The sequence below is a fragment of the Zosterops lateralis genome (assembly GCF_965231275.1).
Source record: "Zosterops lateralis genome assembly, chromosome: 1".
In the NCBI taxonomy this organism is placed as follows: Eukaryota; Metazoa; Chordata; class Aves; order Passeriformes; family Zosteropidae; genus Zosterops; species Zosterops lateralis.
In genome coordinates, this window is record NC_139762.1 from 18,885,443 (window position 1) to 18,899,331 (window position 13,889).

General features: G+C 40.1%; 1 protein-coding gene across 1 annotated transcript in view; it reads right to left on the reverse strand.

Moving 5' to 3' along the window:
* Nucleotides 1-13,447, reverse strand: part of KIAA1217 — a 353,656-nt gene extending 340,209 nt beyond the window's left edge. Inside the window, exon 1 of the mRNA XM_083862710.1 lies at nucleotides 13,407-13,447. The gene's annotated coding sequence lies outside the window, so the exon portion shown is untranslated. The remainder of the gene's footprint in view (nucleotides 1-13,406) is intronic.
* Between the last annotated feature and the right edge of the window lie 442 nt (nucleotides 13,448-13,889).

The following is a 13,889-nucleotide window of genomic DNA, read 5'->3' on the forward strand; positions in this document are numbered from 1 at the left end:
GAATTTCAACAACAGACAAAGGCATGTGTTAGCTGAATTCTATTTATGGCAATCATCCAAATATCAAATAAAGTTTTCCTGGCTGTGCTTCAGTCATCCCCATTCACAGCTAAAGAGTACTTTTATAAATGTAGCCAGACAGTATAAAACCTGTGTTTTGTTCACATCCAGAGCTACACATCTCAGAAAGAGAAAACATTACTTAGTAATTGTCACTTTGAGAAACATACCAGGAATGACTTACTGAGAAGTCCAACCTGTACAATTGTAAACTCCAGACAAAAACCCAGGAGCTCAAAAAAGACTACTAAAATACTACAGTGGCCAAAGCAGAGCAACTGAGGAATGACAGAACTGCACATATGTGAATATAATAGGGTACCACTGCTAAACAGTTAAACACTTCAGCAATGCATTTGAAAGGCTTTAGCGCGTATACAGGAATAGAATTTAAAGATGCATACTTCTCTCATAATACAAAATAGGAACTGGTGATGGTGTGGAAATCAATCTATGCACAACATCTTAAGAATTAAAAGTTTAAAAAAATTGCTAATGTTGCCATGTTTTAATCTTACAGCACACAGGAAAATGAACTAAGCTTCTGTGTGGAAAGAATCCAAATACGCAGAGTATGAAAATTCAATTAAGAAATTCAAACAGCTTCATTTTGCCATACAACACTGTTGGATACAGTAGTTATAACAATTGCATTTCTTCCTTCATGATTCTCTACTAAACTGAATTTTAAGTTTCTTGGTTTTCTCCCCATCTTCACATTCTTCCCATCTTCACATTCTTTCACTACAATGATTTCATTTCTCAACTGCTCAAAGAAACCCAAGCACAGTATGACCAAAGTATACCAATAACAGCTATTTATCAACTGTTTTAAAACATTACTATGGTTTCAAAGTCCAAGTTGACCAGAAACAGAGGTGATGAGGTGCTCCAGCAAGTCATGCTGGTTCCTTACGTGCAGTGCACCAGTCAAATTCAGACACACATAAGTCCACCTGACCCTCAGTTTATTTTTATCATCTGTTACACTTGTTGTAGAACAAGAAATGCAACAGCAACAAGGTATAAATATAGGCACTTTTTCCTTTTGAGGCTGCAGCACAATATTTGACACGAAGAATTAAAGCATAGAGGGATTCAGACAGGTTGTCCCTACATTGCAGCCATCTCTCGGGTTCAGTATTTTATTATGAACCTGGATGTAGAGGCTATGTTTGTAAGATTTGATGTGTCCTAGTAGTTCCTAGAATAATGTTTGGCATCTGGAGTCCACAAACCATCTTCACATTTCACCTTTACTCATTTTAGTAAAGCACTGTTATTCAAAGGTATTTTCTTTCATCATCCCCAAAGGTAAGAAATATTTATGTTTCATGCAACCATTTTGGTTTCTACTTATAATTCAACTACTCCATTTGATAATAAACGTAATTTTTTAAAAGAAACATGAATTACTGAAGTAGTGTTTGTTAAATGGTACTTCATGACACAGTTAAAAAAAATATATACTGAAAGCCTGTAACACCACTGCTAATAAACTGAGTGATCAAGTATATGAAGCAGATGTTGCATGAAAGCAATGGAGCTCAAGACTCCTGTATCACACCAGCTTTTTTCTCTAGTACCAAAAGATCTCAGATTAGGAGATAAAACTGTGTCAATGTTTAAAAAAACCCATATATGGCAATGAGAGACAGCCTGGATGCTTCACTCATTTCATACAGTCAGAAGGGAGCTCAAAATATGGCTATGAGTCCCAGACTTCCTCTTGGCTTTCTGTCACATTCAGCACCACCAACTACTACTTTGAACATACCCATGATGGAAATTTGGGGGAAAAAATAAAAAGAGGAAAGTGAAGAAGATTATAATAAGAGCCTGAATGATATAGCAGAAGCATATTTTATGGACAGCATTTGTTCAAAGTAAGCTTTCATCAAGCACAAGGTGATACAATTCCATCTCAGCCTCTGCATCTACAGGCCCTTTGTTCTTTCTAAAAGCAGAACTGGCAGTGCACACCAAGCCTCCTTTACAGTGCAGATAAAGATGGGTGCAACTAATGATGCATATACCCAGCCACAAGCAAACCCGTGTGATAAACATTGCGCCTGAAAGGAATTCCTCAAGGAAATAAAGGTGCAGGTTGTTTGTAAAAATGGGTTATGAAACTATTATGCAAGTTCTTCTGCAAATACACTCACACATGGGTCTCAGGACACAAGGAGGAATCTAAGCTGATGTCAAAATATGAATGAAAGATTCTTTTCTGGACTACAGAACTAAAACACCAACAGAATTGGAGGAAGACAGCAATAGAGGTCGCAGGTGTAACTGCTCTGGAGCTGCCACTCAGCATAAAACTCAAGGCAGGCTGCAGCATTTCAAACTTTATTATTTATTAGCCCTATTCTTTTCTCTGATAGTAGCAAACTATAGGAAAAGAAATCATAAAGCTCAGAAGAGTACCTCTGTTGTGATATCCTCCAATTTCTGACAATTAGCTACAGACTTGTCACTTTCACCTTCCTGCCCCACTTCACAATGCAACTCGCACAACCCTTTCAGTCAATGGTTACATTAGCAGGTCATGTTACCCTATGCACAAGAAAAGAAAACAGCTCACAGTTAACAGAAGCTCCTGAATTCTGCAGCCTCCTGTTTTCCAATCATTCTATAGTGCTACTATCAAAACTTCCTGATTCTTCTACTGGAAGAGCTGCAAGAGGCAGATGTGTGCAGTACATCACTCACTCAGCATTGCTTGTCCAGCATGGCACCTCCTATGAGCTACAGAAAGCAGCCAAGTATTAACGCAGGAAGAAGTAAAGTGTTGATTCTGTTCCTGAGAACTGCTAGCATTAGTGCCAAAGTTCAAAACTAAAGGCACCTATAAAGAATCAGTTCCATCAGTCCCTGTCTTGCTAGAGTTATTCTTTGGACTATGGAAACAAAAAAGTTCTTTTGGAGAATAAATTGATAAATAAGTAAATCACCAAATCAAACGTTGTATCAACAATTCTCAACAATCAACAAGCAAATTGCCATCATTTAATATTTAACCATACAGAAAAATTATGGTTTGACTATATGACATCTTTAGGACAAAAAAAGGCTATTTAGGAGACTACAAACATTTTTCTTTTCATTTCCACATGACAGTAAGTCTCAGTTTTACAGTTATTCAGTTGTGTACAACAAAATTGGGGGGCTGGGATGGCAAATAAAAAGTTCTGCTCGTGCTTGCCGCAATGTAAAAATGCACTTCATTAGTACAGACATAGTAGTTTGAAATTCTTCAAAATCGATGCATCAACCAAACTAATTACACATTTAATCAGTTCAGATTTAGTACCTGACATTTGGTGAACTGTTATAGCCACAGTAATTCAGCTCTGCCTGGTTACAATGAATAGCTAACTCTGCTATATTTGAATGTTTCATGTGATATTCAAGCACAGAATAACTAGCCACAAGGTCTTAGGTTCTATGCCTCAGTCATTTTTTGTCCTACATTACTAATTTGTTTGTACATTTGGGTTGGTTTATTTCAAAAAGGACAGTATGTTTAATGTCTGTATCTTTCTAGAGTAAGGTGGATGAAGGTGTGGAGATGGGGTTTAGGCTCAAGTTGCAACATATCATGCTAGAAGTTAGTGGACAGATCAATCTCACAAACACAGCCTTTACATAGAGGTCTATAATAAAATACTGAATCTGTGAGGTGGCTACAATAGAGTGACATTTTGTCAGAATACCTCTATGCTTTAATTCTGTACGTCAAATACCATTGTATAGCCTCAAAAGGAAAAAGTGTCTATATTTTTCATCACTACCATTGCATTTCTTCTCCTAGAACAAATTTAAGATGCGGAAAAAATAACCCCATCAGGAAAAAAATTGTGCAAATCTTCAAAGGCTGAGAAACATTGTTCTGAACATCAGTAAACTAAGGGTCAGGAGGACTTCTCTATGTCTGAATTCAAAGAGTGCATTGCACTTAAGGAACCAGCATGACTGGCTGGAGCACCTGATTTCTGGTGAACTTTGATTTTAAAACAATAGCTACGTTTTAAAGGAGTTGATAAATAGCTATTATTGATATTCTTTGGACATACTGTATTTGTGTTTCTTTTGAGTACTAGAGAAAAAAAATCCTTGTAGTGACAGAATGTGAAGATGGGGGGAAAACCTGGTATCCTTAAAATTCAGCTTAGTACAGAGCCATTGTTGTAACAATTGTGTCCAGCAGTGCTGCATGGCAAAATGATGTTCTCTTTGAGCGGGTGGGCAACAGAACTTGAGACAGACTTTCACTGACTAGCTCAGTCCCCTAAAGAAAGAATAAACAAAATTGTGGTTTAAATATTTACATCACTGTACTTCATCTCTTTGAACCTTAATAATTTTCAGCTTATTTGATGTCCTTTGCAGATATTTGTTCATAATTTTTAAAATGTCAGTCATAAAAATAAAACGAGTAGGAAAAAGCACAACTTTATCACTCGTTAAAAGTTGCCAGCAGCTCTCAAAACCGGCAGCCCGCAGAAGAAAGAGACTCTTGTTCTCACCCTGAACACAACGCTCCGCGTAACCTTTAAAACTCCGCTGGACACATAAAATAGCATTGATGCTCCAGCCCCGGCGAACAGAAGGGCTAAGCCGCAGACGTTTTGCGGGGTCGGGCACAGCCGCGGAGCCACCGCGCTCCCCCCCGCGGCCGCTCCCGCCCCTGCCCGCACACCAGTGCCCGGATAAAGGGCAGAGGATGCTGGACGAGTCCTCGCTGTGTCACGGGTCTCCTTCCATTTAACCTCAGAGTGCTCCGTTTCTCTTATCGCAAACGCGAGGGGAATTTTCTCCTTAATAGGCAGAAGAAAACAAACAAATAAATAAATAAAATTGGAAACCATTAATTGCTGGGCTGGATGCTAGTGAATGGGCTATTTTTTTGTGAATGATATAAAGCATTCAGAGGTCTGGTCTTTATTGAGCAATCCAGAGACCCAGCTCTGTGCCAGAGGCCATAAAGAGAACCCCATAAAAGAATAAGTTACAAGACTTACATTATGAAATAACAGAAGTAGAGTAATAGCTGCACATGGAGACACTTGGTTTGCAAAGAAAATCTGTAACATTTAGCATAAACAAGACAACACCTTGAAAACAGCAAAAAATTAAAAGGATAACCTACAGTCAGTCTGCACCTATAAGTAACCAAGGAAGGCAGAGTGGCCTCACTGCATCATTTGGAAACTTTTTGATGTTATTTCAATTACAGTAATAACATCAAAAACTAATAAATGGTCATGGGTTGTTAGACACCAAAACAATAACTCCAGTCAAACAATTCCAGTGCGTGCTGCTGATCTGTTAACATTAAAGCAAACATCAAAAGGAGGAATCTCTCACAGACACACCCATCTCCAAGCTTTTGCCCTCAGGTTTTCCCTCAGTGAGCTCTATCCATTAGGGCCTTAAGAGGAGCTCAGACAGGAGGCTAGAGTGCAACTCCTGCCTTTTCAACAGCTGTGTCATTTAGCTGCTTTGAGGATAGTTAATGATGCTGATTAGCATGCTGACAGCTGATGTATCCATCATTAATACCTTTGGTGAATACCCCAGCAGCTACACACTCCACTGTAACACAGATAAAGCCTGAGAAACTGCATCTGAGGACAGTGAACGCTAGCTCAGTGGCACAGCACTCATAGGTCCATTTTTCTCAGCATTGCCATCACTTGAAAAGAAAGGAAAGAGCTTTATGCTTTCTTGCCCCCAAGGATGTTGGTTTGTTCATCCAGCTGCAGAGTTTTAATAGGAGACACATAAACAGACCTCAGCAAGTTACAATGCTAGGGTACAGAAGTGGGTTTGACTTACTTAGGCTGAGGATTTGCTGAATGTTTTTCTCATTTTCCTGCCAAGTGATGCTGAAAGTGCTAACTAGGGGCTGAAGTAATTTGAATTCCTCAAATTACCACTTACAGAATTACCTAGCACATCTTAGAAGAACCTACTACAGAAGAACTGCTAGTATGAAGGCAGCAATGTACAAGGTAACTTGAAACACTGCTGAAAGTGCTTCAAACTAACCTGACATTTTGTCTATTAACCTAAAAAGCCCCAAAGTATTCATAATCAGGTCTCATGTTTCAGAGGAGCAGAGATAAGTCAATTAAACAGCTTTTCTAGCTGCACTACACAAACAGACAAAGCTTCAGGAGCTTGGTCCTGGTCTTGGCCTCATATAACACTTTGCAAATGCCAGACTTTGGACTTCTCGCACGCCCAATAATTGGCATTGCCTCATACCTCAGCTCCATGGAGACGGGATATCAAATATAACACAATCAGCATTTCCTCACTCTCTGCAACTCCTGCCCCAAGAACTGCATTTTAGCTTGGATTCTAAGGCACCCAACTTCTCTGTGTGCAGAACAGCCAAAGTACCAAGGTGAAACACTTAAATCAGGGAACTTATCCCCTCCCTCTAAAAATCAAACAGCAAAACCACCTGATAGGCAACACAAAGAATAGAGCCAAGATCTAACACAGACACACACAGCAAGGACACAGGCTGGAGAAGTCCATAACCCATAAAGTCATTTTCTTCTCTGTGAGAAGAGTCAAGCAGCAGCCCAGGCTGTCCTGAGAGATTTGAAAACGCATGGAGCCTGCACAGACATGACTGAATCAAGCCCTAGGCAACCTGTTCTGACACCACAGCTGCCCCTGCTGCCTGCTGGAGGCCACTCTAAAGATTTTATGAGGTCCTTCCAGCCTGATTTTTCCCATGGGTTTTTTCCATACATGCCACAACATGTCATGCCATGAGACTTTGATGCTATTCCAGCCTCTAGAAGGTACTGTTATGGAGTCACACATAGATTAGCTTAAACTCCATGAATAAGCCTTTGTATCTTCCAATTTTCAAAGTTCCAATCCGGCACAAATTTTCCTTATTATTGGGAAGAGGCAACACAAATAATTTTGAGAATACTAGATACTGCAGGTCCTTAATATAATTTCTGAAGCAAGATGTTTGAAAAGCAATTTATGTATAAAATGCACTGTCTTCATCCAAATTTTACCTCACCCTAAAATAAAATTATGAACTGTTCCTACTGGAAACTAATCAGACAATAGACCACAATTCTTCTCAAAAACAGAAAAAGATTTTTTTTTTGAAAGAATCACTAAACTATGAACTAGATCTTACTAAACAATAGTAAAAAAAATACGGCATTCTTTTTAAAGCCTTCATTAGGGAAACAATGTTGCCTTTTTATGGCTATTTATTAGTCACTATCTGAATTTCAATAATGAATTGTAATTCAGCACCATATCGTCTATTTATATCCACCGTTCTGAGCCAACTGCAGCTTAGTGCATGATTTTGAAGATTTTGGCCAGGATTTCAGCATAGTTGGCAAATGCAAGCTGGCAAGCTCTTAGGCAATTAAAATCTTTATAATTACTATAACGCCACATACAAGTATGATAGAAATGGGACTGAAATACAGAAATCTTGTAGTCATGCTTATAGCACATGACTCCTTCAATATTTCTTTGGTGATTTTACAGTAGCACACTACAACTATCCCATCGGTCTTTAAACTGAAAATGTTTAAGTATTAGCTCCATGTTCCAATTATGTTAAAAGAGGATTATCCATACTAAAAAGTGGTTTATTCAAACAAATGTTACAATGGAAAGCATTTGCTCACTAAATGCATAATACATGTTCAGCCAAAGTACTAATTACATACTCCATGACTGAGTAACAAATACGTATAATCCATCCTTATGGATTTCAACTTGAAGACAAATACTTTCAGAAACTTCTTCCAACAAACCTTTCCAAATAATCTCCATACAAAGTCATAACAATAAAGGGTAGAATATATTTCCTAATTACAGAATTTAGATTCTTGCCAATAGAATGCTGTTTCCAAGGTAAGACTTGTCATTACTAAAGAAATATGCAGTCCTAACTATCTTGACAGTCCATATTCTTTTCTGTATGATCCCAAGAGAACCTTGTTGCTTTTCTCCATTGGCTTCGCAATAGCCAAAATCATGATGCTTAGCTCTGACATACTGGTAGAGAGCCTACTATTACTCTATTTTATGCAATACAGCAAGAAAAATGTTGGTTTAAACAGAGTATAGCAAGTCAATTGTGAGGGAAAAGAAGTATTGCTATGTTTCACTTATAAAAACCTTCCTAGGTCAAAAAGCTATATGCAATTCATTTCTAAAAGAATTAGTAAATGCTCAACTATAATTAGTCTTGCATACTCTGCTGTACATTATACCTGAGTAATGCAGCAAAACTGAATTTATGCAATGTAGTTTCAATGCATTCTAAGGAAAGTACAGAATAGGGTAGTAATGTTAGCCACACAGTGAACATCAGAAACTTTAAATTAATTGATAAATGTGTATTTTGTTTGTTCCCCAGAAAATCTGCTCTGAGATTTGGAACTATAGCTAGGGAAAGGTCTGTTCAAACTGCATATCCAGACTCAGGAACAGAAGAAGTGCAGCACCCACCAGCATCAGCTGCACCAGGAAAAGAGGAGGAGGATATGGGGATGGTTGTGGTCCAGAACTCCTAAATCTGACATGACTAAGTTGCATTCTTCCGAAGTTAAAGGGAGTAGTGCAAACAGGGCTTCCTTCTCCATCCTGGTAAAGGAAATTTGGATTTCAAGGTTTCTTGCCCTCAAACTTTTTGGGAAAGCTATAACAAAAAAAAAAAAAAAAAAAAAAAAAAAAAAAAAAAAAAAAAAAAGGAAAGCAACAGGTAGGCCAGCTGAAGAATAAAATGTCAGCTTTTCTGAGTTTGAGCAGCATAAAGCTGTATAAGCAAACACCAGAAGTCTTCCATTGTGGTGGGTTTAACTTGGTTTAAACTGCATCTTTCATCAAATACTCATCACCCATTGCAAAGATTTTAAACACTCCTCTGAAACTCCATCTCAAAGGGATCCACATTCTTTTTAGCAACACTGACTGAGCACAGGGTACCCAGAGAGGCACTGGAATCTCCATCCTTGGAGATGCTCAGAAGTCACCTGGACAACCAGCTCTAGGTGGGCCTGCTTGGACAGGGAGGTTGGACAAGATGACCTTCAAAGATCCTTGTCAGCCTTAACCATTCTGTGGTCCTCAGCTGAACTTCTATCAAATTCCACAAAGGCACCATTTCAGGTCTCACCATGGCCAAAGAAGGGATGTAGAAAAGTAACTGTTTCCACTTTGAGGAAGAGGAGAGGGAGAAAAGGGAAAAGGGAAAAGGAAAAAGGAAAAAGGGAAAAGGGAAAAGGGAAAAGGTCATACACACAGCTTATATTTTAGGCAATTTAGGACCTAAAGTAAAAAGTTACATAATGCTACAGGAGGAAGGATGAGATAAAGGAAAATAACCTAAGGCTACCCTGTTTAAAGAACCACATAGTCCACAAGAGTTTAGAGATTTACCATTAAATTACCCAAACACGGTATCAAGTGATTTGGAGGTACTCCAGCCTCCCAGGATTTCCTGAGAGATTTTCAGTGGTGAACTACAGAAGAATATTTCCCCTCTCCCATACAAAGAAATTGGAACAAAAGATAAAACAACCAATCATTTTAATATCACCCTGATTTATTAAAAAAAAAAAAAAAAAACAAAAAACACGGGGGGGAAAAAAACAAAAGGAAAAGAAAAAAACCCAAACCACCACCAATATTTACTATCAGGGGATGATCTTGGAATAACCACTGCACTGTCCCAAATCATTCTGTCCTTGACACAAATTCAGTTTTCTCCTGGCATTACCCACCACCCTGGGACAGACAATGTTGTTATCCCGTGATCTAACAGTATACTTTAATGCTAAAAACAAATATCTCAGCATTTTCTTCTTGTGTCTACATGTTTAGAGTTATTTCATTTCATGCTGGCTTGGAAAACTACTATTCCATTATTTAATGAATTCTGAGGCATACAGGAATATAGCCAATTCCAGCTTATACTGGATAAAAAAATGGAAGAAACATTCTTATTCAACTGTACTGAGGGAGAAAAAAAACAAAGCAGTTCTTGCATGTATATAAACCATGTCTACAAATTCCAAGACATCTTTAGTGAATCCAAATCTATGAATACAAATCTAGAAGGACTTACAGATAAATATAATGTCAAGCATTATGTTCAAGTCTTCACTGAATCAATACCAAGGACCCCACCTGCTCCTCTCAGAGGGACTGAGATGTTCGGTACCACAGAGGAATGCCCCTTTGTACCACAGCACAACACATTCAAGGAAAAGCAATTTATTTTTTGCAGAATTAAAGAATCAGTGATGCCTAGCTGGAACGCACTGCTTTGGAAGAGGCCCAAAAGCTCAAATAATTGCAATGGACTGGAAAGTCCTTCACCCCCAGGTCAGCAATTTACATTCCTGCCGGGCTATTTATGAGACAAAGCAGTTACCACCAACCACCCTTTGAAGGCTCAAGTTGCCAGTTTGGGTACCATTGCCAAGGTGTAAACATACACAGACACCATCACAACCCCTCACATGCACTATTTCAGCAGAAGAGCCCAGGACTGAGGTAGTGCACAAATTATGTAGTTGGTTACCACAAGCCAGCAAAGCTGGTCTGCAATAAAATTCCTCTCTATAGGCTGAGATTCTGCCCACCACAATAGTGTCAAATACAGAATTGACATAAGGAATGGTAAGTAAAAAAAAATGTCGTCCTCCATTAGATTTAAATTCATTACAGTTTCATATAAGTGATGAGTCAAATAGAAAACAACGTCCATATTTTTTCTCTTTCCCTGCCATCTAACATTAGTTCCACCCCACTTTCCCAGTTATTTCTTTAGTTTTATTCTCTCTCAGCTTGCTTTGCACCCTCTGCTTCTTGCTCCAGAGCACGGCCCTTTTTCTACATCCCATATTTACCACCCACAGTCTACTCTCTCCTCATTGCTTTCTTCACTACTCCTAACAATTTCCAATAATCTGAAAACTCCAACTGAACACTCAAAATAACTACTGTAAAAATGGTCTAGGTTTATCTCTAAGACTTCTTATCTTTAAAGCAAACTTTAAGCACCTAGGTTTCTCAGTACCTGCATAAATTTTTTGCATGTTTGTAAAAACTTTAAGTGTGATAGGAACGCAATAGAACATCTCCAAAAAAGAAAAAAAAAAAAAAAGTGAAAAATCAACCATGGCTAAGAGTTAGAACAGGAACTAGAAATAAACATCCTCATTTTCAGCTCTGAGTGAAAGACAAGCTTCAAAATCATTAACTGTCTCCTTTTGCTTACAGCAGGAGGTCACAGCAAATGTCAAACACAAGAGAGCTGTTCAATTAAGGGCAACCTTACAAAATCCAAACTGTTACCAAGAGCAGCCTAGACGTCATCTTTGCCCCAACAAAACCATTGTCCGGACAGCCCCTGTTACTCAAGGCTTCCCACTAAAGAGCTGCCAAGCTTTAACCTTCAGTGAGGAGAAATTAATTTATTCATCAAGAAACAAAACTGCCCTACCAGAGCACTGGCTTCCTTAGGCATATGTAAGGGAGAGGAAAAAAAAAAAAAAAAAAAAAAAAGGCACGCTAACTTTTTCCATCTCTTTCTATTGCCTAAACCAAAAGCTACACATATGGAGTACCAGTACAGTAATTGATCACAGAGCAACACACAGGAGATTGCTATGTTAAGTACTGAATGTAGGTAGACAGCAAATTAGCTAATCAGAACATCTATCTGTTAAGGACAAAAAAAGGCACAAAACAAAAACAAATAAACAAAAACCCCTGATTGACAAAACCAGTGACGAATAAGAATACAAAGGCAATGCTTTTATTGGGGGGGGGGGGGGGGGGGAAGGAACCAATTTATTAACCAATATCTAATGGCAAATTTATTGTTGCACAATTGAACGCTTTAGAAAACATAGCTAATCTGAATTACAACAAATCTTCAAAACAGTTTTAGAATAATTTTTCTGCCATACAGGAAAAAAATATATACATAGTCCCAGACACAGGAACTGAGCATTAAAAATATTGAGCATTAAAAATACTCAATACTAAACTTCCTCCTCTAATTGGGCAATGATCTGAGGATAAAGGTTCTCTAAAATCCAAGCCTAAACTATGGCATTATATAAAGTCTTTGGGCCTATGCACATCAGTCAGAGCTCCAGGTACACACATGAAATCAGAGGAGGTTCTGGTTGCAGAAAGAGTTGTGTACTATCAGGGCTGCACCCTGACCACTGTACATACAACATGACCAGCTGTGTGCACAGAAATTCCTGCATGTATTAGTTCAGGTGTTATCACAAGAATTTGAGATTAGGTTTGACTCGGTGAATACAGAGTTAATAAAAAAAATACTTGTTATAGTTAGTCAGAGATCTAGCTTGGTCACTGTATGAAAATGTCATTCTTAGAGAGCTAGAGGATACAGATTTCTATCCATACTCACTGTACTTCACACAGTTCACAAGGTCAGAAGGAAGAAAAAGGGTTTGATACCCATCTCTAACATGCAGAAAAGTCAGTTTACCAGAAGTCTATAAAATTACATCTTAATGCTTGGTATTATGCAATACTTTGCCTAATAGTCTAACCGTGCTTTCCCAGTAAGCAAAAGCTACTGTCCAGGCAGCCTCCCTGAGCAACCAGAGACAAACGAGCAGCTGGTGACTTCCCTGGGCAGTATGCAATGCTCATCTGCAGAACTCCAAACAAGGATTTTGAAGGCAATTAGGACAGAGAAAGAACAAGAAATAAAAGCACATTAAGAACGACTGATTTTAAACAGCAGCACAAGATATGCAGCACTAAACACGGCATTTAAATATTCTGAGAAGCTGACATCACCACACTGCCCAGTACTGCATGCAGGGGCTGAACTTTGCCAAACACGAACAAGCCAAATCCTGCTATTCTTGAAGCTAACAATAGTTTTGCTTGAACTCCAGAAGCATCAGAAAAAGTTGACTCTCGGCTGCGAGCAGATCATACCTCAGGGCACACACATGGACAAGGACACGTTCAATACCCTACTATAAGCATCTTCCAGACCCCCACACAATCCCTGCGATCAGAGCAGCAGGTCTGGGGTTGCGGAGCCCGCACTTGGAGCGCTTGGAGAGCTGCGCTTTCGTCCTCAGGGCTCAAACGAAAAGCTTCCGACCCAAACTGCACATTCCTAAAGGATTTAGGTTGGGATTCTTTTCCTCCAAAAAGCACAGTCATTTTGTTGTGGAAAGATTCTGACAGTCAAAGCATGCAATACACTCCACCCCACCCCCATCGTGTTTTCCGGGGGAAAAGCAGTTTCTGTGGTACTCCACGCTTACCAATAAGTAACTTTTAAGTTTGACACATTCCTAAGTTTACTCACAAGCAGAAGACTCGCGGGCAGAGGGGCAGCCGGCCCGGCCGGAGGATGCGGCGCTCCCGAGCTCAGGCGCCCGGCAGCTCCCGCCGGTGCCTCCCCCGCCCGCCCCTCGCCCCCCCCCCCGAGCTGCTGACGGCACCGGGAGGCGGCGGCGCCGACCCCCGCCCCGCTCGGCCCCACCTGCCCGCAGGGCGATCGCCCCCAAGGTCACCCCCTCCCCCGGGAAAGCGAACTTGGGGAGCACTCACTCCGGCGGAGCCGGGATGCGCCGCCGCGGAGGGCAGGGGGCGGCGCGGAGCCTCCGCGGGCTGCAGGGCGCAGGACGGGCTGGCGCTCCCTCCGCCGCCGCCGCCTCCTCTCTCTCCCCGACGACTTTCACTTCACCTGCAGGCAGCCCGGCTGCGGCGGGGCGGGCGGCTCCGCAGCTTTCCGCGGGACCGCA